At 36.4% G+C, this 27,839-nt stretch overlaps 1 protein-coding gene and 1 non-coding gene across 2 annotated transcripts in view; both read right to left on the bottom strand.

The window, feature by feature from the left end:
- PYGO1 (pygopus family PHD finger 1) overlaps window positions 1-27,839 on the bottom strand; it is a 612,656-nt gene that overhangs the window by 330,644 nt on the left and 254,173 nt on the right. The gene's annotated exons all lie outside the window — the stretch shown is intronic.
- On the bottom strand, window positions 10,182-10,253 carry TRNAE-UUC. Its single transcript has one exon. It is a non-coding gene; the product is annotated as a tRNA-Glu (tRNA).

Here is a 27,839-nt window from a genome sequence, read left to right as displayed (position 1 = left end):
TGCCCTATACCAGTCATGCCCTTCATTTTACATAGGAAAGACAGATCGTAAAATGAAGTAAAGGGTGTATGAACATTTGTACAGTATAAGGAGAAATAAAATAGAAAACACTTTAGCTAAACCCATTTTAGAATGTCCAACACACATTTTTAAATTTAAAGTAATAGAGCAAATTTTACAAGATGAGCGGGGAGGCCCGGTGTCACTTTTATTACAAAGGTTGGAGCTCCTATGGCAGCTAAGATTAAATGCAGGTACACATCCTGGTTTAAATGAAATGTGTTCGATTTAATGTATTTTAAAACTTAAAAGTTTTTACAGATAGCAGTAATAAGTTGTATGAACAAGCTACATATGACATTTCTATATGTTTACATTTTTTAATTACAATGTTTTATATTTGTTGAAGTTTTAGAATTATTCTACAAACAGTAGTTGTTCATGAAAACACATTATGGTTTGAGTACAGTAGGGTTAAGTAAGGAATTGGGGAAAATGAAGAGTTTTATTGGAAGAAATCTGTCGCATGTTCAATTTCAAATGTACTTTTATGGAGTGATGCGGTAGCATTGTCGCCTCACAGTAAGATGTTGTCCTGTTCGATTCTCAGCTAGAGCATCTTCTGTGTGGAGACATGCGTGAATGGGTGTACCTTTGTTGAAGGTTGTGCGTCAGGGCCGGCAACTCGGCACGTAAAAATCTACTTCCAATCATTAGCGGACCGGAGTTCCGCTGTGGCGACCCCTAACCGGGAAAAGCCAAAAGACACAAACAAAAACTTATTAACAGTTTTATCTGAGGAAGTTTTGTTATTTGGCAAGACGAAAAGCGCTTAATAAATATTTTTTGTGGAAGTTTGGTGATCTTTGGATTTTCTCCTTCAGTACCTGCTTGTTTGTGATAAACTGCATGAGTTATAAAGGCATCAGACATATAGGCATGTTACATGTATTTTATTGAACAAATTTCCAAGATAGCTGCATAACATCTTGGGAGGGAGCTTTATTTGTATGAATATTACATCGTACCTCCTGATTACGAAGCATGTTCGAAGCAGAGAATTATAAGAGGTGGAAAATTGTAGTGTAGGTTTTATTAAGTCTACTAACTAAGCTGTTATTTTAATAGGTTGGTGTTGGCTTGTACCATTCATATAGAATATAATGTCTGAGGTCTGCCTCTCTGTTTTATCACCTGCTTACAAGGGGAGAAAAGCTGTAAAATATTTATCAAAAAACTCACATGATATTTGCCATTTCATCCCAGATCTCACCCATAACTTCCCAGAGGGACTTGTCCTGCTAAAAGAGGGGTGTGTGGCTGCCTGCCATTTTGCCAGCTTTTGCGCATTCAGAATTCACAAAGTATTAATGCTGTTACAGTCACTCAACACTGCCGTTCAGACATTTCATGTTGCAGGACTCAGATTTATATTTGTTTTTATTTGATCAGTATTTGTCCCACATACAAACATACATACATACACACACACACACACACACACACACACACACACACACACACACACACACACACACACACATATATACAGATATTACTCTGACAGCTATTTCTTAGACAGGGATCAGCTAGACCAGGTATCAATTTTCATTTAGAAGTTGGGCCAGTAACATCTATAGTAGGGATATACAGCAATAATATTTTACAATAATGGTAAAGGTGAGTCATATAACAAAGTGCATTACGGAATATAATGCTACAGATATGTAATACAATAGAATAAAATACAGTTAATGATTTTAAATTTTATGATGAATTGTGATTATAATAATGCAAATGTTCGACATCTCATTGGCTTACAGTGTGTTCTATATGGAAATTATTCTGTAATACCTCCTGGTGATTCAGTGTAAGTCACACTACATGGCTGACAACTTCTCATACCCCAAATATGGACTCCAAAAAATAATTTTGTAAGTGGAGTTATACATTATACAATGGCTTAGTAATCCAACAACTTTAAACAGCAGTGTATCAGATTGCCATGCAAAAGCTGATATGATTCATTTTGGTGCTTGTGCATACTTGAAACTACTGAAAGAAATTAAGCTTTTGGCTTTTTGCTATGGGTCTATTTCTCATAAAATTGTAGTTTTCTGGCAAATCAATGGCAATAGCAGATCTCTGAAGACTGAACTGAAGTCAGAAAATAATGGCAGGCAGCAGACATAACATTTGATTTTCAGACTTTATCCTTCAGAAAATTCAGCTATGCTATGCAAAATCTGTTATTCTATCCACAGTCTGAGTTTGGAAAAGCAGTATTTAAAAAGTGTCACTGACTGACTGTATTTATGTGCCTTTGTTTGGTCCCCAATTATTTGTGGCTTTGTCTAGATTTCTTGCTGTAAGAGATTGAGAGGTATGTAGTGTAGTAGTAGACTAGTACAAGTTAATTTTATTTTTATATAAGAAAATTGTATTTCAGTTTTATACAAGTTCAAAGTTTTATACAAGTTCAAATGTTAATAATATAAGTAAAACAGCTTTATTCTGGTTTATATTTTGTGTTATTTAATGAAGAAGGCTGAAGCACAGCCACAGTTAATTTTATTTTTATAGAAGAAAATTGTATTTTAGTTTTGCACAAGTTCAGATATTACTATAAATAAAACACTATTGTTCTTCTGCTTATTTTATGTTTTATGATCATATTTTGGTTGTCTGTTCAGTTTGTGTTTAAAACTTGGTATCCCACAATGGCATTGGAGTGGACGGGGTTACATAATTATGTATGCAAATTTTATGTTAATCAGCATACCGATTTTTGACAATTTGTACCTATTTTTTATAGGCCTTTGTCCAGAATTTTGATGTTTCCAGGTTAAGAGGTATGACTCACACACACACACACACACACACACATACACACACACACACACACATATACACACATACACACACAGTCTCTCTGCTTTCATGCACGCATTCACTCACACATGCAGACAGAAACACACACAAGTTTATGTTTTGCTCGATTGATCACTCTCTTTCTCTCTTACTCTCATACAAGCATACACTCTCACACACACACTTTATTTTTTTTTTTTATTTTACACTCCCTAAACAGCAAAAGGGCTGCTTAGCAAGTGTAAAATAATGGCTCACTCACTCTCATTTTCACTGACATGCATGCATGCATGCACTCACACACAGAAACACACACACACACACACACACACACACACACACACACACACACACACACACCTTTTTTGTTTACATTTTACACTCACTAAACAGCAAAAGCACTGTTTACCAAGCGTAAAATAATGGCAGCTGTTTTGTTTTCTTAGTCCGAGCTCCACGGCAGCTTGATATGCTGCCATGAAGTAGCGGGCTCATTTTTCGGCGGACATTACTTGTACATTAATACCCTGCTGGAGAACGCTCGTTCTCCAGTCAGGGTATTAATGTACAGTAAGGCCATTCTCTAATGTCAATTATACTTAACTTACACACTGCATCATAGTCACTTGGCATGTCAATCACTTTGCATTTGTTTTTGTGTGAAGCAAGTGATGGGGTGCTGCTGTAGGGTAAAGCTTTATGTTTAGTGATGTGCTTTTGGTGATGCTTATTAAATGATTTAAAGCGAAATAATGCTGATAGTAGTATTACAGATCTATATAAAAACGTGTTTTGCAATATAATTCAAACATTAATATACTTATATTGTATTTGCATGCTTTAGTTTAAAATGATTTTATTCTTAGAAATGATGTCATATATTGTCATTTATATATGTTTTGAAAAAGTACTGTAAGAAGTCTGTAATTCTACAAGTGAATCTTTATAGTTCTCAACATTTCTAGTTTATGCTTTTGTTTTGAATTTATTTTATTTATTTATTATACATTTGTTGACCAGGAAAGTAAAAAGCTCCACAGTTAAATTTTAAGGAAAATATAAGGTATATACAGAAGCATTCAAATTTGCATAGTACCAAACTTAACACTGACTAGTAACATAGCATTGAAGCTTAAGGTTTAATATATTTACATAGACTGAACACATGTTTTACAGTTTTAGGTTGAGGCATTGCATAATGGTGAAAATTGTTAGTAGGGGTTGCATTTTTTGCTTTATACAGTTGATTTGTGAGCAAATTACCCACAATAGGATTTACAAGATGGAATATTTATTAATTTTAATATGATATTTATGTTTGGTATGGGTAGAAATGAATACATTAATGACTTTATATATTTGAAGTGTTTCACTTCATACTTAAAACATTGAGTGAATATTGTCAATAACAAATGGCAAAGATAAAACAGCTGAGTTGTTTGGCTTTGTTATAATATCATTAATTTGGTATATTATAGATATAATTTAGTAAAGTAAGTAATTACAAAATTAATGACTGTAAGATGTCTTGGGACTAATATTAAATAAGTGAATCATATATTATTGTTAAAGGAAAGCTACATGGAATAACTTAATTTAGACTATGGCTATCTTTAGAGGTAGATGCAAATAGTGGATAATGAAGTATTATGAGATGGTGGAGGTTGGTTTATATGACCGTGTCATAGAACCAGAAATTATATATTCCATGTTAGGGGTTGTAAATAATTCTGCTATATTTTTGTTCAATGGTTCCATAATAAAAATCATTAATGTGTACTATAGTTTAATGTATAAAAAGTATTATTTATTTTATTTTGCTAAACTTACCATAAGTCACAGATGGCTGTATATAAATGTCATTCACTAAATGTAAATGGTTTGAACAATCACATAGAGGAAGTTTATTTAAAAATCTTAAAATGACTAAAGCAAATATAGAGTTTTTACAAGAAACTCATTTGTTAAAAAAAGATATAGACAAGTTAAATTGTAAGGAATATTATACACTAGTTGATTCTCATTATAATACCAAAAGGAGAGGCACCATGATTTTTTGGAAAAAAATCACTTAGTATGCCAAATATTTTTGATGTTTACACTGATAGGAGTGGTATAATGGAATTAATTGTACTTCAGATAGGCAAGAAAGTGTATACACTTGTTAACATTTATTGGATTCCTGGAATTGGAGTTAAGGTAGCGAATAAATATTTGGACATTATTGCTCTAAATGCAAAAGGTGAAATCTTATTAGTCAGAGATTTTAATTGCATATTATCTGAAAATGATACCACTAACGACAAGAAACCTAAAATTACAGCAACTGCTAAACAACTTAATAATTTCTTAAATACAATGAACCTTAGGGGCATTCAAGATTTAAAAGTGGCAAATTCATTAAATTATATCCATTATTCATACAGATTTGGCACCCAAATAAGCATTGATAAAGTATTTACATCCAATGGATTATACTCAAAGGTAGAAGAAATACTTGTGACATCATGCCCTCTGTCTGACGATAACAAGATTACCTTTAAACTCATGCTAGAACCTAATGAGTTAGTGTTTTGGCAGAGGATACTGACATATATAGTTAAAATTAAAGGACTTAGAGAATGATTTCTAAATGAACTAAAACAAATATGGATACAAATAATGGTGAAGTTTCTGATACTATTCTATGGGACGCATAAAAGGCTTGCATTTATGGAAAACTAAAAACTTGGTATTTATTAAAGAAGAAAGAATGGGATAATGAATCAAATGTCCTTCGATCAAAAATTTATAGCCTAAAGTTAAAATTGAAGCTCCCAGATTGTGCTGCAAATATTGAATTGAAAACATTAAACCAAAAATATATGGAAATACTTAACCACAAAGTATCAATAAACTTAGAGAAACTTAGGTTACAATCATATAAAATAAATCCTCGGAATTTGCATAGATTAGCAATTAGTTCAAAGATTTTAAACTTAAATCATATTAAAGAGTTTACATACAAAGTAAACAACAAAACTAGCAATGTAATGGATTTGAAAGATATTCTGGAAACCTTTAGATGTCATTATAAATAAATTAATAATAAAAATATAACTTTTGATAATAGCAATATAACAGAAAGTTTTCTGAGAGAAAATATAAAATAAAAAGTAACAAAAGAACAAAATGATAAATTAGATAAATCCATTACTCTTAGAGAACTAAAATAAATTAAAGCATTTAAAAAACAACAAGGCTCTTGGTCTTGATGGTTTAGTCTCTGACATATACAAAATAATTCCAGATAATATTTTAACTGTTCTGTTAAATGCACATCTGTTTTGTTAAATGCATTTGATGAAGTTAGAACTACCTCAAATATTCCATCCTCATGGAAATTTTTTTTAGTATCTTCTGTTCTAAAACATGATAAAGATCCAAAAAGTTGTACTTCTTACAGACCTAGCTCTTTATTAAATGTAGATTATAAAATTTTAATGGCTATTCTAACTAAAAGACTAAATAATATAAAACCAAAGCTAATTAAAGAAGATCAAACTGGATTTATCATAGGAAGAAAGGTACAAGATAACATCATTATACTCTTATCTTTAATAGGCATAGTTAACAAAAATAAAAAAGGAACTAACAATAATAAGTCTAGACATTGATAAAACCTTTGATTCAATTAATTGGGTATATTTGCAAAGAGCACTTGAAGAATATAATTTTTCCACAGAGTTTATAGAATTAATAATGAACTCATATAACAATACATTCTCCTTTGTTAAAATTGAATCATTTAGATCAAGACCATTCAAAATACTAAAAGGAGCCAGCAAGGCTGTCCTTTATCTCCATTATTATTTGCATTATCATTAGAACTCTTTGCTATTTACATTAGAGATAACAATGAAATAAAAGGTTCCTCTTTCAATGATAATTACAATTCTAAAATTCAATTATTTGCAGATGATATTTTATTAACTACTGGTAGCATTGAAGTTTCACTAGGAAATATTGTTAAATCAATAAAATCGTTTGAGAAAATATCTGATCTCAAATTTAACCATAATAAAACAGAAGCAATGCTGATAAATAAAAATAACCCCCAATTTAAAAAGTACAATGAATTTAATTGGAAAAACAAGCAACTTAAATATTTAGGAATTAATATAAAAACAAATGGAAAGAAACAGTTTCATTAAATTATAAAAAAAACCTTAGTTAACACTATTTCAAAACTAATTGAAAGCTGGAAAAAGTTATTTTTCAATGAATGATAGACTTATTCTAATAAAAATGATAATTTTTCCAAAAATATTATATCTGGCTCAGTCATTACTTTTATTACCTCCCAAAAAATTATTAAAAGACTAAATTCTATACTATTAAAAAAAAACAACAAGGATATCTCATGAATGGCATATAAAAGGATAGGAAGAGGATGACATTGGATTCCATAATATTGGCCTCTATATTAAATCTGCTAGTCTAAATGTTGTAAGCCTTTGGCTAAATTCTACTTATAGCTCAAATTGGAAATCCTTGCATTAAGAAATCTTAATGTCAACTAATCCAACTGATGTAAATTTTAATATCTCATCAAGTAATAGTATAGCATATTGGGCTTTAAAAGATTAATGTTTCTATAATAGATTACCCTATGATTATACTTTTGCTATCAAACATATATTAAATATATTTAAATCAGTAATGGATACAAACTTCATAGCCAAACAATTGTTATTCTTATTATTTCCTATAGTGCATACTACCGGTTGTTTAGACTCCTTTAATGTTAATATAATAACTAATCTAGGTGAAAGCAATTTGAAATTGTGGTTTCTGATTTTAGATGGAAATAAAATAAATACTGTAGAAAGGCTCTTGGCTAGATCTAGCATAAATTTAAATAATTGGTTGAGTGTAGTGACTCTTAGGGAATTCTTAAATAGTAAATTACAAATGCCACTAGCTATGAATACTAAATCTATACCTAAATTACTAGAATTTTATTTTCAAATCAATAGTGATACATACAGAAATAAAGCATATCTGTCAATATTTTATAAATTATTGAGATCTGAAATTATAGACTTTGATGCATCTCATTTGGGATTATTCCACAAAAATAAATAAGGAAATATTTTCAGAAGATAATAAAAACTATATCTAAACTGTATAAGTAGTTCCACATCATCTATTTATTGGAAAAGCTTTACTTGGCAATACTTACATAGAAGTTTCCTAACACCATATACAATAGCCACTTAAAAAAAAAGAAAATTTGAGGTGTTGGAGATATGGTAGTGTAGAGGCTGATTGGAAACATATGATTTTAGAATGTCAAATGGTTACCTCGTTTTGAAAAGAATTTGGAAACTTCACCAAAGCCTTGTGGTCAGATAGATGCAACATAGCAGATTCTCTAATTCTGTTCAACATTCCAATTCTGGATTCTATTCCTAGAAATCAGGTATCTGTCTTATAGGTTCATAGGTTCATACTAGGCTATCTGCCCTGGGGCAATTATAAGCCTAGCCCGATTTTGTTTGGCTTATGCCACCCCTTGATTTGAGTATACTGTGCCCTTTTTATGGTTTAGTTTACTGTGCCTCTGTCTAATAGTGACACGGAAGTAATCCCCGGAACAAACCTATGATCCCCCATCCACTCATCAAGATTCTTCTTGAAGAGATTCAATGATGTGCTCTGCCTAACATGAATTGGAATTCTATTCCAGAGTGAAGGGAGCCTCTGGGTTATGAATCTGTCCCTCCAGCAAGTCCTATTTATTTCTGTGCTGAGGTTCAAGTCCCTCGAGCATGTGGCTCTAAGGGATTTAGATTTACTGAGGTGGAGCATGTCCATTAATTCTGGATTGGACATAGCTTTATATGTCAGGCATAGATCGCCTCGAAGTAGGCGGTATGCAACTGAGTAGAGCTGGAATTATTTTAACCGAGCAGCATATGGCATCTGTTTGAGTCCCTTGATCCTCTTGGTGAGGTACTTTTGGGGTCTTTCTAATTGCTGCAGGTGTCGGGTAAGGTACATCCCAAAAGGGGCATTGTATTCTATGATGGACCTGATGAGGGATGAATAAAGGGGCACGATTACCTCTCTTGATCTAGATGTGAATCCTTTCATGATGAGGTGGGCCATGTAGAAGGTCTTTCTAACCACTTTGGCAATTTGGTTGTCAAAGGAGAGATTGCTATCAACTTGGGTCCCCAGATCCGTAATTACTTTCACTGTACTTAATGGTTTACTGCCTATGTGGTAGTTTGTGAGCACATTGTTTTTGCCAAAGGGTATGACTATACACTTTTTGGCATTTAGCTTTAGACCATGGCTCTGGCACCAGTTATCCATCTCTGTGAGACCTTTTTGAAGGATGTTTGTGTCAGCTGGAGAGTTGATTATGACGCCCAGTTTGCAGTCATCTGCGAACTTGGTGAGCCATAGTCCTCCCACGTTGGCCTGTACCTCGGAAAAGTATATACCGAACAAGAGCGGTCCCAGGACAGAACCTTGTGAGACACCACTTGTGACTGGTTTCGAGTCTGACATGGCTCCAGCAACTCTTACTCTGTGGGTTCTGTCTTTGAGCCAGTTTGCGACCCATCTTGTGACATAGGGGTTTATATTTAAGCTTGTTAGCTTATCTATGATGCCCGCGTGGGGTATTGTCAAATGCCTTTGCTAGGTCTAGATAGGCTGTGTGGACTATCTTCCCTTCATCTATGGCTTTGGTGACTGTTTCAAAGAAGTCAACCAGGTTCAAAAGTCAGGATCTGCCCTTGACGAAGCCGAATTGGGTAGGATCTAGTGTCTGTAGATCCCCAATGTCTTTGTTTATGAGCTCCATGATGATCCTCTCCATAGCCTTGCAGACTAAGCTAGTCAGGCTTATGGGGCGATAGTTTCCAGGGTCCGTGGAGGCTCCACCTTTGTGGAGTGGGACCACTGTTGCTGTACGCCATTCTGTGGGCACATATCCTGTAGTGAGGCTGAGATTGTACAGCTGTTTTATTTGAGGGATTAGTTCTTCTTGGAGTTCATGTAGGACACAACCCGGGACGCCATCTGGTCCCATGGAAGCAGTGTTTTTTGCTTTGGAGAGGGCAGCCTTCACCTGAGCATCAGAGATGTTTGGGAGGCAGCCCCCTGCCGGGATAGACACTTGCTCTTTTGGGGGGGAGGGGGGGAAGAAGTTTGCACTGAACCTGTCTGCCAGGATATTGGCGATGTCTGTGGGTTCAGTGTATTTTTTGTCGTTTAGAATCAACTCAGAACAAGTCTGGGAAAAATGTAACCCATTCCCATACCGGGAGTCAAACCCGGGCCGCCTGGGTGAAAACCAGGAATCCTAACTGCTAGACCATATGGGAAAGCCCATTATGGTCAAGCCTAGCTAAAAAAGTTATTACTATAAATTGGAAAAATAAAAATATCCTCTTTTTCAGAATTTGTCTAGTAAAAAATGTATGTAGCAAATAATTACAAACTTTTTATATTAGAACCACTAATATTACCCACAAAGTTATTTTGGCAAAAATTTTTAAAAAATTGTTAGAAAAGTATTAATGTTATAAACTAATGTTAATAACTGTTATGGACATTGTATATAGCTTTTATTGGTTATTTGTTGGTTAAAATTTGTAATTATAGTCTTTATTGATTTAGAATGCAATAAAACATTTTTGAAAAATAATCCGATGCTAAATACCTATGTGAGCTCATCTGAATTTCAGACTGAACAGCCCTAATCTAATTAATTCCATCTTCTCAAATTACCTTATTCCATTCACATAGGAGGATATTTAAATCATTCTTGTTTATAAACAAAGCGTCATCCTTGCCTTCTATCTAATTATTGACAAGATCATTATTACTGTCTGGCTTTTTCCATTTATCAGAAAAGGTAGTCCGCGGATAAAACCCAAACTATCTCAGCAAATGGACTTCATTAGGTAATTGTCTTCATGTTTTTATGCTAACTACAGTATCCCAACTGTCTCATCAAACTCAGAAGTTAAACTTATCATAAAGAGCATACTCCTCAGTGGGTTGATATTCTTTGTTCTTACAACTCCTAGATATTGTTTTTTATCCATCTCTGACTGCTCTACCATACTTTGTGCAAAGTTTTTACCCTGTATTGCATTTCTACAGATGAGTTTATTAATTTAAATGTGCACTCAGATCTCACTTCCCATGTGATTGGTTATGTTATAGGTGTCTCTTACTCAGTATCTAAAAACATAAAATAAATATTGTTTGGATCCAAGGCTATACCTCATTCTCTGAAAGACTGTTATGTTTACTGTGAAGGTATCCCCTAGTTTAGGAACTTTATAGTTCTTTAAATACTTTCATGTCCTTTTATACTCTTTCCTTGACTTCAATTTTCACAATAAGTTCACTGTGCCTATCACATGCTGTGTCTCCTACTCTACCAGATCTGTTCCAAGATTTCCACTACCAAAGGAATGCTGTTACTTCTCTGTCATATGGAATCATCCTTTTTGTGTCTCCTTAAGTTCTGGTACCATACACATGACACCATGGCTGACTTGGCACAGAGTCCCCTAATGTAGTCTTGGTTGACATCTACCACCTTCTCTTCTTGACTGTCCCTTTAGTTTAAATATTCTAGGGGTGAGCACTTTTGCTGTTTATAGCTAGTTGTCTCTCCTTCCCCATGCCAGTACCTATAATCATACAACCACACATTCTGTTTTTCTCGTGTAATTTCTGCCCAACCACCAATGTGAGCACTTCTATCTTTGGGAGCATGGCAAATAAAAGTTAATTTTCACTTATTACAAGCTTGTAAGATGAAATAGCAGGGATCAGCCATAGCCTGCTTTGCAACTTTAAATAACAATGCTTCAGTGCAGAATTACCTACAAGCTTCAGGTAGATATTTATAGGCATCTACTGACTTGTTAGCTGAAGCTGCATCTCCCATGAAATTGAGAACAGCAAGATATGCATTGATACCGCAACAAAGAACAAACAGGTATACACTATAAAACATTCATAGCCAATGGTGATTCTAAATGTTGGAATGTATTATACAAGTGAAAACGTCATATCACAACTAGGCTGAAGGATAACATACTTTACAGAAATCAACACAAAACAGCCACCCGGACCACAGTAGCTCGAACAAGAACCAAATGAGTGACTACCAAATGTCAAAATCTGTTGTACAAATCCACACCACGATCCAGGAAACACAGGTTTATTACAACGAACATAAACCACACAGGTTGAGCGCTTTCATCCACACTAAGGCAGATTTCTTCAGAACCAATTAGCATAGTTAGCTAGGTGTGTTTATAAAGCTAATTTGGCGCCAAAAATCAGTTAATTTACTGTGTGCCAATCACTCACATTTTACAAACAAATATTTTACAAATAAATATTGACTGTTATACATTATTAATATAAAAATAAAAGTGTTTTTTCCAAAAGCATAAATATCCTGTACACATATATACTTGATTAATAATCCATATGGTTACAATAAAAATATGAGACAAATAAAAAACATAAAAATATATATATTTTTTACAAATATTCTGTATAAATATATGGAAGTGTCACTATAATGAATTATCCTAAATTTATCTAAAAATTTTTAACCCCTTTCCAAAAGGAGATAGGGTTTGATGCTAATGCTTTCATTCAAACCCGGCCACGAAGTGGCATCACATAAAATCTGCCACTTAGTTTCTAAACACGACAAACCAATCTTCCAGTTACCCCCATGTGCATTAACCTCAATTTGATCAATAATTTTGAAAGTAAAACTATGTTGGAGACCCTTTTCACTGATGTGTTTACTTAATGCATTTTTTGGGTCAACTTTATTGATTTTATACATGTGTTCGTATATGCGGGTCTTAAGCTTCCTTTCCGTCTTGCCAATGTAGTAAGCCGGGCAACTGGAACAGGAAGCTAAATACACCACCCGCATAGAATTACAATTTCCTTTCTTACCATGGCATACGGTTTTGTTGTAATTTCCCAGTTTTGTAATCCTGCTACTGTTTATATATTGACAATATTTACATCTTCCACACTTACTAGTGTGTTGATCATCCCTATCATGTTTTTTCAACTTCCCACCTTCAATAATTCTCTTTAGATTTGCTGAGGTTTTAAATACACTGATAGGGTGTCTCCCTAATATTGTGGAAGTGTTGTCATTACTAGAAAAAACATCCCAATGTCTCCTTAGAATTTCCTTGACTAAGTTGGAAGATGGGCTAAACATTATCACACACACGTTCCTTCTAGGACTTGAGGTCTCTCTAGTGGTGTCACAAACAAAATTGCTCCCTAACAAGGGAACATACCTATTACCCCATAATCCAATCACATATCTGGTGACGTCCTCCACCAAGGTAGCTGGATATCCCCTAACCAGAAACATCCCTGCTACTATTTCCATTTGATTTTCCATATCTTGTCTTGTAGAGCACATCCTCGCTACTCTAATGCATTGCCCCTTAAGGACATTTTTAAAAATGTGTGGAGGATGGTTGCTACCAAACTGTAGGTAATCGTTGGAGAAAGTTGTTTTCCTGTAGATTTTAGACTTGAATCCCTCATCAGAATTACTAATGTAGGTGTCCAAATACGGGATTCCATACTTCTCCATTTTATACGTGAATCTTAAAAAATCCGTAGTGCCATTTAAATAGGAAATAAAACAGGGAATGTCTTCTCCAGGACCTTTCCAAATAATAAACAGGTCATCTAGGAACCGTGTGTACAATGCAATGTGTTTGGAATATTTGCTAGATAATATAAATAGCTCTTCCCACTCAAGCATGACGAGGTTCGCAAAAATGGGAGCACACGATGCTCCCATAGCTACTCCCCTTGTTTGTTTGAAGTACTCACCCTCAAACTGAATGTAATTGTTTGTGAGAACCAAACCCATCATGCTGAGTATCAAACATATTTTGTCCCATGTTAAATTGGAATGTTTTCTCAAACTGCTTTCAAAATATTCTAGTCCAGTAGTGTAAGGAATACATGAAAACAAGTCCTGAACATCAATAGTCAGGAATATCAAATCTGAAGACCATATGTCATGTTTTAACTTGCCCAAAAAGTGCCAAGAGTCTTTAGTTAAATGTGCAACATTAGAATAAACATGTTTGCACCAGTGGTCAATAGCTACCCCTATGTTAAATGTTTTTGATTTTGATCCGAACCCTATCTCCTTTTGGAAAGGGGTTAAACATTTTTAGATAAATTTAGGATAATTCATTATAGTGACACTTCCATATATTTATACAGAATATTTGTAAAAAATATATATATTTTTATGTTTTTTATTTGTCTCATATTTTTATTGTAACCATATGGATTATTAATCAAGTATATATGTGTACAGGATATTTATGCTTTTGGAAAAAACACTTTTATTTTTATATTAATAATGTATAACAGTCAATATTTATTTGTAAAATATTTGTTTGTAAAATGTGAGTGATTGACACACAGTAAATTAACTGATTTTTGGCGCCAAATTAGCTTTATAAACACACCTAGCTAACTATGCTAATTGGTTCTGAAGAAATCTGCCTTAGTGTGGATGAAAGCGCTCAACCTGTGTGGTTTATGTTCGTTGTAATAAACCTGTGTTTCCTGGATCGTGGTGTGGATTTGTACAACAGATTTTGACATTTGGTAGTCACTCATTTGGTTCTTGTTCGAGCTACTGTGGTCCGGGTGGCTGTTTTGTGTTGGTTACTACATTTGCTACAGTTAAATAGTTGCTTCATATGGCCTCTCCTGGATCTCCGTCTGCTTCATTGAGCAGAACCGAGTTTGTGACATTATGTGAGGAGGTGAAGTCGCTTAAAGATGATGTCAGCAAGCTGCTTGAACTAGTCGCAACCCTTACTAGACCTGGAGTGAATTCCGCCAACTTGGAAGCGACTTCACCGGGTTTAAATTCCAACTTAAATGTAAATTTAACCTCAACGAATGTGGTTTCCACGAATTTGTGTACTACAAACGGACGTACAACAAGGGTTGCCTCTAGCGGTTCGATATCCTATAATGAGGTGGCTGGAATCAGCGAGTTAAGTATTCCAAATGGACAGATACCTAAAAGCAGGGTGGAAACGCCAAGTGTGCACCTTAACCTGGATCCTAATGACTTGGATGCTCATTTATTAGACGATGGAGAATTTACTTTTGACTTTAGTATTTTTAACTCACACGAAGAAATGCACCGTTTGGGGGCTAAGCCGAAACATCGGACTGTGATGAAAACCTATTCTTCAAAAGTCAGTCTAGGTGCTGACCGTCTAAAAGGTACTGTGGGGAAAGATAAGTGTCCTAGCCCTTGTGGAAAAACTCAAAGTTTTAATAACAGTAATAAACGGAAGGATAAGGGTGTTCCTTTATGCAGTAACAATATTACGAAGTATAATAAAAGCAATGAACATTATCATAATGAGTATTTGAACAGTTTTTTAAATGATGAGTATGACTTTGGTTTAAAAACAACTACAAATGTAGAAGATAGAAATGGTACCCTAGATAGTGACACTATAAAATCTAGGATTTATCGACTTGGTAAAAAACTGCTAAATATCAAAGGTGTTAAAATTGATAATGGGTATTTGGAGAAATGTTTAAACCTGAAAATTGTGCCCAAAGGGCTAAGATTTTTTAAACTACCTTTAGGAGTTCAGTACAATGATGATGTGCAAAACGAATTTAATCACTTGTTCGACTGGTTTGGTTTTGAGTTTATTAAACTGTTGATGAAGTTCAATGATGAAAAGATAGGAAACTTGTGGGAAGAAATAGAACAACTGAATAACGATATTATGCAGGACCCCAGTTTCCCTTGTTGGCAAGAACTTTTTCAAAAACAGTATAGGGTGGCCAAATCCAAGGCCTACGACATATACAATAGAAAACTGGATAAGTTAGAACGTGATTTAGAAATATACAAAGCGCATAGGGCATATATTTGGCCTCAAAACAGGACTAATAAAAAAGAGTTACGTCATGAAGTGTACAGAGGTAGGAACTCAAGGAGGGATGTGGAAGAGAATTTTCAAGGGGGAAGGTTCCATCAGGCTCCAATGTACCGCAAACGAAGATAGAGTGTGACAAAGCGCGGTCTAGGGAAAGTTACAGGCACACCCCCCTACCCAAGGACCTTTGGACTAGATCAACAGGGATCTCTGAGTGTGGGGCAGCTAGTGGTAATGAAGTAAGTGTTCGCAGCACAGTAGTAATAGACACTAACGAGAGTGGGGGGATGTGTGACAAAGTGAGTGAGAGCACCTTAATTGAAGTTGACATGAATAAGGGTGCGGAAGTTAGTGATACAGAAGTTAGTGACTATCACACATTGGAGGTAGAGACTAGTGTTGGCAGTAAGGTTGTTATCCATACCTTCTCTGGCTTTAAAGTTTACAATTTTACGGATTTCTACATTGGTCAGGAATTCTTTTCTTTGTTTAGCAAAGGTATGAAATTCATTCCAACGGCCAGATTTAAAGTAGTTGATGCCATTAAGGAAGTGAAACTATATTGTAGGAGACTTCAGTTAGCCCTTCAATTTAAAGATACATCCAGTGACAATCACACCAGTAAATTGGTAAGGAAAAGTGCATATATTCCTGTTAGTAATGCAGAAGTCACTAATTACGAGAGGATGGTATGTAAGGATATTTATCACCTGTGTGGACATATACGGAGAGACCCATGGTATGGTACATTATTCACAGACAATCTTACGAATGGAGAGAGAGCATGTTTGGACCAGATAGTGGCCAATAGAGACATTAGGATAATGAAGCCGGATAAAGGGGGAGGTTTGGTGATATATGATTCGGAAACCTATATTCAAGCTATCCAAGACATCCTGTTTAATTCAGGTAATTATGAACAGATATCCCTAAACCAGATCAATATAGGATATCACAGGATAGATTTGATTATTGAGGAATACTTACTTGACAACCGTATCACGAATGAGGAGTATGAATTTATTAGAACCGAGCACCCTGTGATGGCAAAAATTGTTGGTATACCTAAAATACACAAAAACATAAACAACCCCCCCTTTAGACCCATCATATCCGGATCAAAATCAAAAACATTTAACATAGGGGTAGCTATTGACCACTGGTGCAAACATGTTTATTCTAATGTTGCACATTTAACTAAAGACTCTTGGCACTTTTTGGGCAAGTTAAAACATGACATATGGTCTTCAGATTTGATATTCCTGACTATTGATGTTCAGGACTTGTTTTCATGTATTCCTTACACTACTGGACTAGAATATTTTGAAAGCAGTTTGAGAAAACATTCCAATTTAACATGGGACAAAATATGTTTGATACTCAGCATGATGGGTTTGGTTCTCACAAACAATTACATTCAGTTTGAGGGTGAGTACTTCAAACAAACAAGGGGAGTAGCTATGGGAGCATCGTGTGCTCCCATTTTTGCGAACCTCGTCATGCTTGAGTGGGAAGAGCTATTTATATTATCTAGCAAATATTCCAAACACATTGCATTGTACACACGGTTCCTAGATGACCTGTTTATTATTTGGAAAGGTCCTGGAGAAGACATTCCCTGTTTTATTTCCTATTTAAATGGCACTACGGATTTTTTAAGATTCACGTATAAAATGGAGAAGTATGGAATCCGTATTTGGACACCTACATTAGTAATTCTGATGAGGGATTCAAGTCTAAAATCTACAGGAAAACAACTTTCTCCAACGATTACCTACAGTTTGGTAGCAACCATCCTCCACACATTTTTAAAAATGTCCTTAAGGGGCAATGCATTAGAGTAGCGAGGATGTGCTCTACAAGACAAGATATGGAAAATCAAATGGAAATAGTAGCAGGGATGTTTCTGGTTAGGGGATATCCAGCTACCTTGGTGGAGGACGTCACCAGATATGTGATTGGATTATGGGGTAATAGGTATGTTCCCTTGTTAGGGAGCAATTTTGTTTGTGACACCACTAGAGAGACCTCAAGTCCTAGAAGGAACGTGTGTGTGATAATGTTTAGCCCATCTTCCAACTTAGTCAAGGAAATTCTAAGGAGACATTGGGATGTTTTTTCTAGTAATGACAACACTTCCACAATATTAGGGAGACACCCTATCAGTGTATTTAAAACCTCAGCAAATCTAAAGAGAATTATTGAAGGTGGGAAGTTGAAAAAACATGATAGGGATGATCAACACACTAGTAAGTGTGGAAGATGTAAATATTGTCAATATATAAACAGTAGCAGGATTACAAAACTGGGAAATTACAACAAAACCGTATGCCATGGTAAGAAAGGAAATTGTAATTCTATGCGGGTGGTGTATTTAGCTTCCTGTTCCAGTTGCCCGGCTTACTACATTGGCAAGACGGAAAGGAAGCTTAAGACCCGCATATACGAACACATGTATAAAATCAATAAAGTTGACCCAAAAAATGCATTAAGTAAACACATCAGTGAAAAGGGTCTCCAACATAGTTTTACTTTCAAAATTATTGATCAAATTGAGGTTAATGCACATGGGGGTAACTGGAAGATTGGTTTGTCGTGCTTAGAAACTAAGTGGCAGATTTTATGTGATGCCACTTCGTGGCCAGGTTTGAACAAAAGCATTAGCATCAAACCCTATCTCCTTTTGGAAAGGGGTTAAAAAATTTTTAGATAAATTTAGGATAACTTATTATAGTGACACTTCCATATATTTATACAGAACATTTGTATAAGATATATATATTTTTATGTTTCTTATTTGTCTCATATTTTTATTGTTACCATATGGATTATTAATCAAGTACATATGTGTATAGGATATTTATGCCTTTGGAAAAAACATTTTTATTTTAACAATGTATAACAGTCAATATTTATTTGTAAAATATTTGTTTGTAAAATGTGAGTGATTGACACACAGTAAATTAACTGATTTTTGGCGCCAAATTAGCTTTATAAACACACCTAGCTAACTATGCTAATTGGTTCTGAAGAAATCTGCCTTAGTGTGGATGAAAGCGCTCAACCTGTGTGGTTTATGTTCGTTGTAATAAACCTGTGTTTCCTGGATCGTGGTGTGGATTTGTACAACAGATTTTGACATTTGGTAGTCACTCATTTGGTTCTTGTTCGAGCTACTGTGGTCCGGGTGGCTGTTTTGTGTTGGTTACTACATTTGCTACAGTTAAATACTTTACAGAAATAACCACACCTGCTTTGGTATCACTATCAGCATTTAATGTCCACCTGCTAGATTCATATTAATTTAATTGGTCCTCTTCTTTCCAGAATGACCAGAATGAGCCTAAATGTGAAAGCATGTGTTGACCCTGTCCTTTTCTTTTGAGGAAAACCGCTACTTACTAAATCAGAGACACCATAACTGTAAAGGTATGCATTCTGTATAAAGTAACCCTATGTGTCATAAACATTATTAAGAAAAACAATCATCTGTCAATGTTGAATGTTGGTTTGCATTGGAGTTGAAATGCAACTATAGTGTTTAAAGATGGGTGGCCAATAAAATTAAGCTTTATGAATCATCTGACAAGTACAAATAAGAGAGAATATAAGGCAGATGGGGGATGCAAATTAAGGCAGTAATCCTCCAGCATATTCAACATGTTATGTTATGTATTAAGACTGTTGAAACGTAACAATTAAGGCAGCAATCCTTAAACACATTTAAAATGTCATGATACATAAGAATTATGGGTAGAGGGTGATCTATTTTCCTCTGTTCATCCAATTTTTCACAATTTGATTATGTGTTATATTACCTACAGTGCTGCATAGAAAATCTATATACTGAATTGCAATTCTTAATGCTTATAATTGTGCTATACAGCTAATCTACTACATTTTGCACTGTTAATAAAGCTTTTTTTTACTGTTTCACTGCATTTGTGTACTGTTTTCTATTGTTTTAACTCTATTTTTCATTGATAGTGTTTCATTACTGCAATTGCATTTTTACTGAATTACTTAACTGTAAACTGCTTTTTCATACTGAGAGTTGTGTTTTCTGTTTGTGAGTGCTCTATCTATGCTTTTCGGTGCATTTTTTGTGAGGTTTCTGTGTTCTAGTCAGGTAGCATAATCTGGATGGAGGCCTGCTGTTATCCAGACCTGGTTGTTTTGTTTGTTGAGTTTTCTGTGTTTCTGGGAGCCATCTTCTGCTGATTGTGTCTTGTCTTCTCTGCTAGTGAGAGTAACAGGGTTGCCTGACCTTCTCTAGCATGAGTGATTGGTTGAAAGAGCAGGGACTAGTAGGACTGGGTAGTAATTCAAGCTTCTAGGTTCTTCCATCTTTTCTGGTATTTAAACCCTGTGTCTGCGGGGGGCTATGTTTTTTTTTTTTTTTTTTTACCAGGCTGTGGAGAGGTGATAAATCACTGGGAAAAAGCAGAAATTCCCTAAGACTCCAAGAGGAGAATAAGTTATTTCTTACATTTATTTCATTGAATTGCACTTATTAGTGATTATAATTGTGCTATACAGTTAATCTACTACATTTTGCACTGTTACAAAGCTTTTTTTTACTGTTTCACTGCATTTGTGCACTGTTTTCTATTGTTTTAACTGTATTTTTCATTTCTAGATAGTTTCATTACTGTAATTGCATTTTTACTGAATTACTTAACTGTAAACTGCTTTTTCATACTGAGAGCTGTATTTTCTGTATGTGAGTAGCTAGTAGCTGTAGTATAGTCCCCCCTCCCTTCCTGTTGGTGTCTTGTCCTCATACTTGGTGGTTTTGCAGTTGCCCGCCCCTACTGTAAATTTGATCTGGGACACTCCTCCCACTCTAGTGTCATTAGCTCATTCTACCTAATACAGACAGAACATTTGAGAAGGCCAAACCACTTGAATTATATTCTGTTCCTCCTTTCTCCCTTTCCACTTTATAAAAAAAACAAAAAAAACAATTTGCTAGAATCTACCACTGCTAGACTCTCCTTGTGTTCTGACTGAGTGTGCTTCTCAAACAATCTGGAAATATACAGCTGATAAGTATATTTGTGGCAATTTTTAATGTTCAGATTTCTGCACTGTCTTAATTTTTGCTTGACTGAATTATTTATATATTTGCTGGCATTGTTTTCTGATACTCAAGTGCCTTCATTCTGATTTTTCCTAATTTATTGCTTTCTGAACATTTTTAGCCATTTTTTTAATTTAATTGCATTATGTAAACTGTATTTGCTTTAATATTGCTACACAATCGTGTGCTAACTTGCACTGCATTTGAATTGTTTTACTGCTGTTTTAGCTGCTTTTCTGTAAAAAAAAAGTTCCAAGATACAGATTTGCTGAATCCAGGAGTGTTTGTAAGCTTCTGAGCCCCCCCAAGCCTTTCTGTGTTGGAGGGAAGCCTTCTAGCTTATCAGTGGGAGCGGTAAGCACTAGGTAGTCTATATACCACAATAAGAGTGGTTTCTGGCCCAGAAATTGTAGTTTAGTGACCGTTTGGGCAATTCTTCCATCCCCTTCAACCTTTCTGGTTTAAAAGCTCGCATTTGCATGGGTTTGCTTGTCTAAGCCCTGCTCAATGGCGCCAAACTGAGGTAAACTATTACTGGTGCCAGAAAGTCTGCTCTTCAGTTTTTCCCTTAGATCTTGCTATTTCTTTCTCTCTTGCACTTTAAATAGTCTAATCACTTTGCGCTTCAACAGGTTTTTGTAGAAATTATTATAGCACACCTAATAGCCATCAGCACTAGTCATTCTTCAAGGAAATAGCTCCAGTACCTAGCAGTTATGACCACCCATCCTGGCATGATTAAAGGGCAGTTCTCTGAGCTTTCTCCTATTAAACTGATGCACTTGGGCATTCTGAGGCAGTGTAGCAACTGCCTCATGTACACAGACAACCCTCTTCTCTTCCCTCTCAACTCTCAGACTTGTGAAAGATGCACTTATATCACCAAATTGGAAGCTATGCACTCTCCAGACAAGACCAGACTAGCTGGTCAAGAGGAGGTCAACACCTGCACCACACCACATGGAACACATAGCCTTCCAGAACACCCACTATCACAGCTCTCACATAATAACACAAACCGCACACCCACCTTTGTGGAGGCACTCAATAGAAATTTACCCAAACAGCAGAGACCTCCAAGACAGAAATGCACTCAACCACTGCAACACAGCACAAACCACAGGATACATAGCTCACCTCCACAGTGGGCCCCTCAACCTAAGCCCATAACACTAAACACCTTGCCCAATACACTAATCATAGGTGACTCAATAGTGAGGCACACAGATGTCCCACTCACTAGATTGAATAAGGAGAAGGTAACAGTCAGCTGTCTATCATGTGCCAGAATCTGACACATAACACATACACACTCAGGTCACTCCACAACAAGTACAAGTATGACTCTGTCATTGTCCATATGGGTGTGAATGACCTGAGACTCACTTCCCTGGATGACATGAAAGGAGACATGGTGGAGCTCTTGGATTATGTGGCCCAGGCAGGTCTGACACTAGCCCTGAGCAGTATCCTACTGTCACCCAGAATGATACCGCAGTACAAACAAAAAATGATTAACTTCAACAATTGGCTAAGTTTCTGGTGTCATTCCAAGGGGAGCCAATATCTGTCTGCTAGGGATGATATGACTGACAGACATTGATGCTTTGCCAGAGATGGCCTGCATCTACCACCCATGGGTTTCCAGGTATTGGCTAAGGCTCTTGCCACCCCTATAGTGCCTTTTTTAGGCAGTGTTCCAAAGACCAAATTACCACAGTAACAGCTATAAATAAATGCAATCTGAGGGTCATGCTGCTCAATGCTAGAAGTCTAAATCTTGAGATGCACTTGCTTGAAGCACTCCTCAAAATGGAGAACATCGACATTTGTGCTGTAATGGAGACCTGTTTTAAAGCAGCAGAAAGCACCCCTGCACTACCAGGCTATAACTTATTTCACACCTTGCAGCCCCGAAACATGGACCAAAGCTCCAAAGATGGTGGTGTCTCCATATTCATAAAGGATATGCACACCTGCAGACTAGTAGCCCAGCATAATGCATCTGACATACTTCAGGTACAAGTAACATTGGGTAAGAATGTGATCCAGGTCATAGCCTGCTATAGGTCCCCAACCATGTCCCTAGACTCTCACTCCATGTTCCTAAGCACCCTGGAGTCCATCAAGGTCCAACCCAACACTCTCTTACTAGGAGACTTCAACTACCCCTCCATCAACTGTGAAAACTACTCAAGCACCAATGCACTGGCCCAACGCTTCCTGGAATTCATCAATTCCAATTCCCTGGACCAGCTCATTCTTACCCCCAGTAGAGGAAGCAACATCCTTAACCTGGTTATTACTAACATCGGCAACCATTGCTCTACATCAATAGTCAATTCCTCCTTGGTTAGATCCGACCACAAACTAATCAACATGGAAATCCACATTTTACCCACACCCCTGCAAAGGTATTCACCATGAAAACCTTCTCCAAAGCTGACTTTGGACTCCTAAAAACAGAGGTGGGTAACTTCACGGCACCCATGCCAATGGAAAATAGATGCATGAATGCTGAATCATACACCAATGCACTGTATGAACATGTACATAAATGCATGGAACTAGCCATACCCAACAGAACCAGGATGCTCTCCTCCAAAAAAAGGAACCCTATCTGGTGGTCCCCTGCCATTAATAAACTCTACAACAGAAGGAAGAAACTGCTGCAGAAAAAGGTGAAATCCCAAGACTGGAAAAATTCCCTTTTTAGCCTCAACACAACCTCCAAAGCCAGCTATGAAGGCAGAATTGCGGCAAACACTAAAAACAACCACAAAGCCTTCATTAGTTATATCAAGAATCTCCATGGCAGTACCCCAGTTTGCTCAGAGTTACTGAACAATGGTACCTCCTATACTGAGACAACAGATATTGCCAACATACTGGCCGACAGATTCAGTGCCAACTTTACCCCCCCCCCCCAAGGACCAATATCGATACCGGAAGAATGCTATGCACCCTGTATTACTGCAACACAGGTTAAAGCTGCATTGTCTAAGGCCAAGAATACAGCTTCCATGGGACCCAACAATATCCCCGGCTGTGTTCTACATGAATTACAAAGTGAATTGGCACCACATCTGTGTGCTCTGTTCACTCACAGCCTCACCTCAGGCTGTGTCCCTACTGAATGGTGCACTGCTACAGTCATCCTTCTCCATAAAGGAGGAGCAACTACAGACCCTGGAAATTATTGCCCCATTAGCCTGATGAGTCTGATATGTAAGGCTATGGAGTGCATCATCATGGATCTAATTAACAGGGATTTAAGGAATTTCCAAACTCTAGATGCCACGCAATTTGGTTTTGTGAAAGGTAGATTATGCCTGTTCAACCTGGTTGACTTCTTTGAGTCAGTCACCAAAGTGGTGGATGAAGGTAAGGCAGTTGATACAGCCTACCTCGATCTGGCCAATGCCTTTGATACCATTTCTCACTCAGGAATTATTGATAAACTCACTAAACTAGGCATCAACCCCTATATTGTTAGATGGGTTGCAAATTGGCTCACAGATAGAACACACAGTGTGAAAGTAGAAGACTCCAAGTCAGACTGCTGACCAGTCATGAGTGGAGTCCCACAGGGATTGGTCCTGGGTCCTCTCCTGTTTGGCATCTACTTCTCAGAAGTCCAGGTCAACAAGGAGAAACTTTGGCTGACCACATTTGCAGACAACTGCAAGCTGGGAGCCATTATTAACTCCCTAAGTGATGCAGACATCCTACAGAAAGGCCTCACTGAGACCAATGATTGGTGTTGAAACCATGGCCTTAAGCTTAATGCCAAAAAATGCGTCGTCATCCCCTTTGGGAAAAACTCAGTTCCCACTAATTAACACATCGATGGAAGCCCACTAAACACTGAAGGCATTATAAGAGATCTGGGGACACAGGTTGACAGCAACCTCTCCTTCGACCACCACATTGCCACTGTGGTCAGAAAGTCCTTCTATGTGGCACATCTCATTATGAAGGGTTTTGCATCCAGGAAGAAAGAGGTCATCATTTCTCTCTACTCTTCCCTCATTAGACCAATCATAGAGTATAATGCCCATTTGGCATGTACCTCACTAGACACCTGCAACAACTGGAGAGGCCACAAAAGTACCTCACAAATAGGATCCTAGGCATTAAACACATGTCCTACATGGACAGAATCAAATAATTCCAGCTATTCTCTATCTCATATCATCTACTAAGCGGCAATCTCTGCTTGACATACAAAGCCATGTCTGACCCAACTCTGTTAGAAATGCTACATCTAAAGAAATCCCAATCCCTCCACACCACACACTCCAGAGACCTCAACCTCATTACCACAATCAACAGAACATGCTGGAGGGACAGGTTCATAACCCAGAGACTGCCCATGCTTTGGAATAGACTTCCCATCCATGTCAAGCAGAGCACCTTACTAGCCCTCTTCAAGAGAAATCTTGATGAGTGGATGGGAAATAGAAAGTTCACCCTGGGAATCGCTCCATTGGCTCTACTTGATAGAGGCACTGGGAACTAACGAAAGGTGGCACAATGTCAGGGCACTTCTATAGGCTAGGCTTGTAAAGGCTCCAGGGTCATTAGCCTAGTACACACCTATGAACCTATGAGCAGTGCTTCATATTCCACATGGAAAGTTTATTGCTGTTCTGTTAAGATGATATTTCTAGAAACATTGCATTCCAAAAAAAACAAAAAAAATATATATATATATTTTGACAATTTCTAAGTACACAGTGAATGAAACATTATTGAACTGCGGTTTATCTAATCTCCCAAATATTATGAGTTGACCTGACTATTATAAAGTGTGTCTTGCTATTTCAGCTTCTTTCCCAAACAATGTGTGCTAACCTGGCTTGCTGAAGTATGTCTTGCTGTTTCGGTTTGCTCTTATGATCTGACCTGACTTGTATAAAATATTGTTATACAGTTATAAATTAGCAGATTATCCTTGGACAGAGATTTTATGTAAAACAAAATTTGTTTTCCAATGTAATTCTATTTAACAGCAGACTTATTTTGAAATGTAACAATTAATTGTATGTATTTATAAGCAGGCAGTGAACTGTGTCATACAGTCATTTATTTGTATGACAGATAATAGTGAAAAGTAATAACTAAATGTAGTTAAAAGGAATATTTTTCTTGTATTTTGGGAATATTTACATATAGGATGTAGGAGAAGAGCAACTTGTAGTAAAAACAAACAGGCATTGGAAGGGGTGCATTCTGTTCATTCAAACGTTATTATCAGTAATAACAGGAATACTGAAAAAAATGCTACTTCGGCTTGGCTTTTTATATAAATAGTATAGCTACATGTATGGATATATGTCACACTGCTCGTTTGATTACAAGTATTATACTCTAAAATAAAATGTTTGTATTATAGAAAAAGTACCAGTCTGAAATAAAATGATCATATTAGACTAAATATTCTGACACTGATGTGCATTTTACAATGCTGTAGCCCATAATATTTTTTATAACAAAAAGACAGACATCATAATAGAAATCATCTAAAAAACAAGTCAAATGTTTATTTCAGACACAGGCTTTTTGTTACTTTAACTGTATGAGATTCCTTCTAAAATTCCTTTTGCAAACATCAAAACAAAAGAACACTTCTCTAGTAAATATAAGCTAACAAGTAGTTGAGTATTTGTGGAATGCTAACTACTATCAACTAGTTTGTTTCAAAACAGTATAAGAAAGCTGAAACAGTACAGAAGGATAGAATGAGTTACATTGTAAAATGCAATGCTTTGCTAAATGTGTAGACTCAGAGATTGTGTTACATTGTATCCACTAAAGAGCTACAATGTAATAACAGTCACAATGTGGAATAAAAGAGTTGGCATATAAGTCACACAAGAAAACCTAGCCTATATTATAGCAGCTAAAGAGCAAAAGTATGCCAGCATGAATATGGATAAATAAAGTATATATAGTCTAAATCAGTATTGTGCTTGCTAAATTAAATCTATTTTTTTCACAAACTGCTTTTGTCTTGTTATTGATGTGTAGAGAACTGTGTTTGCATGAAGCCACTGTGGGACTAAATGGTGGGAGAGCCTGAGAATTCACGAGGCGGGACAACATATGTGTAGGGCCCCTAATGCTCTGGAGAGGGCAATGTTTGGAGGTGTGTCATGGCTGCAATGACAAGTGGATAATGGAAGTTATGCATATAAGTTGAACATGGGTGGGCTTCATACTTCATTCAAAGTAGTAGTAGTAGATACAAAGTAGTGAAAATAAATATTCCCTGGGATTCATGAAGCTCGGCGCAAGGACAGTGTTAGCCTTGCGCCGACCTTGCGGCATAGAGATGGTGCAGCAGCACCATATGCATATTAATGAAGGCACGCTGCCACAACGTCCACGTGCACAGGAAACATGCATGAGTGCAGGGGGCATGTCTAAGCTCTGCACAGAGGCGTGAACATGTCAGCTGCAGATGCGCAACCTAAAATGCCGACTAGTACAGCCTGCCTTTAATAGTAATCACTCCTGTTAGTGTCAGTGGATACTGAAATGTATGCAAAGCATACAAGACAGTTCCACAAACACCAAAATAAAAAGTAAACACAAAGGCACGTAGCTGAATATTGAGCCCCCGTCCCTCGAACAAATGACATTTAAAACCCCGTGCCCGTATTTCATAGTAGTGTTGATTGTTATACCAAGTGGAAGCAAAACGCAGCATGTGTGCACGCCGCTGCCCTTTGCTAAGCCTAGCCCAGTGGTTAGGGTTACCACCTGTCCCACTTTGTGAGGGACAGTCCCTCTCTGGGCAGTTGTGTCCTTACCAAAAATATTAAAAATGGCAAATGTCCTGTGATTGTAGGACATACTTATGTCCC

This window comes from Protopterus annectens, chromosome 6.part0 (genome assembly GCF_019279795.1).
Source record: "Protopterus annectens isolate FY-2018-M chromosome 6.part0, PAN1.0, whole genome shotgun sequence".
Lineage (NCBI taxonomy): Eukaryota > Metazoa > Chordata > Ceratodontiformes > Protopteridae > Protopterus > Protopterus annectens.
The sequence above is the reverse complement of the archived record's forward strand: the minus strand, read 5'-3'. Positions and strand labels throughout refer to the sequence as shown.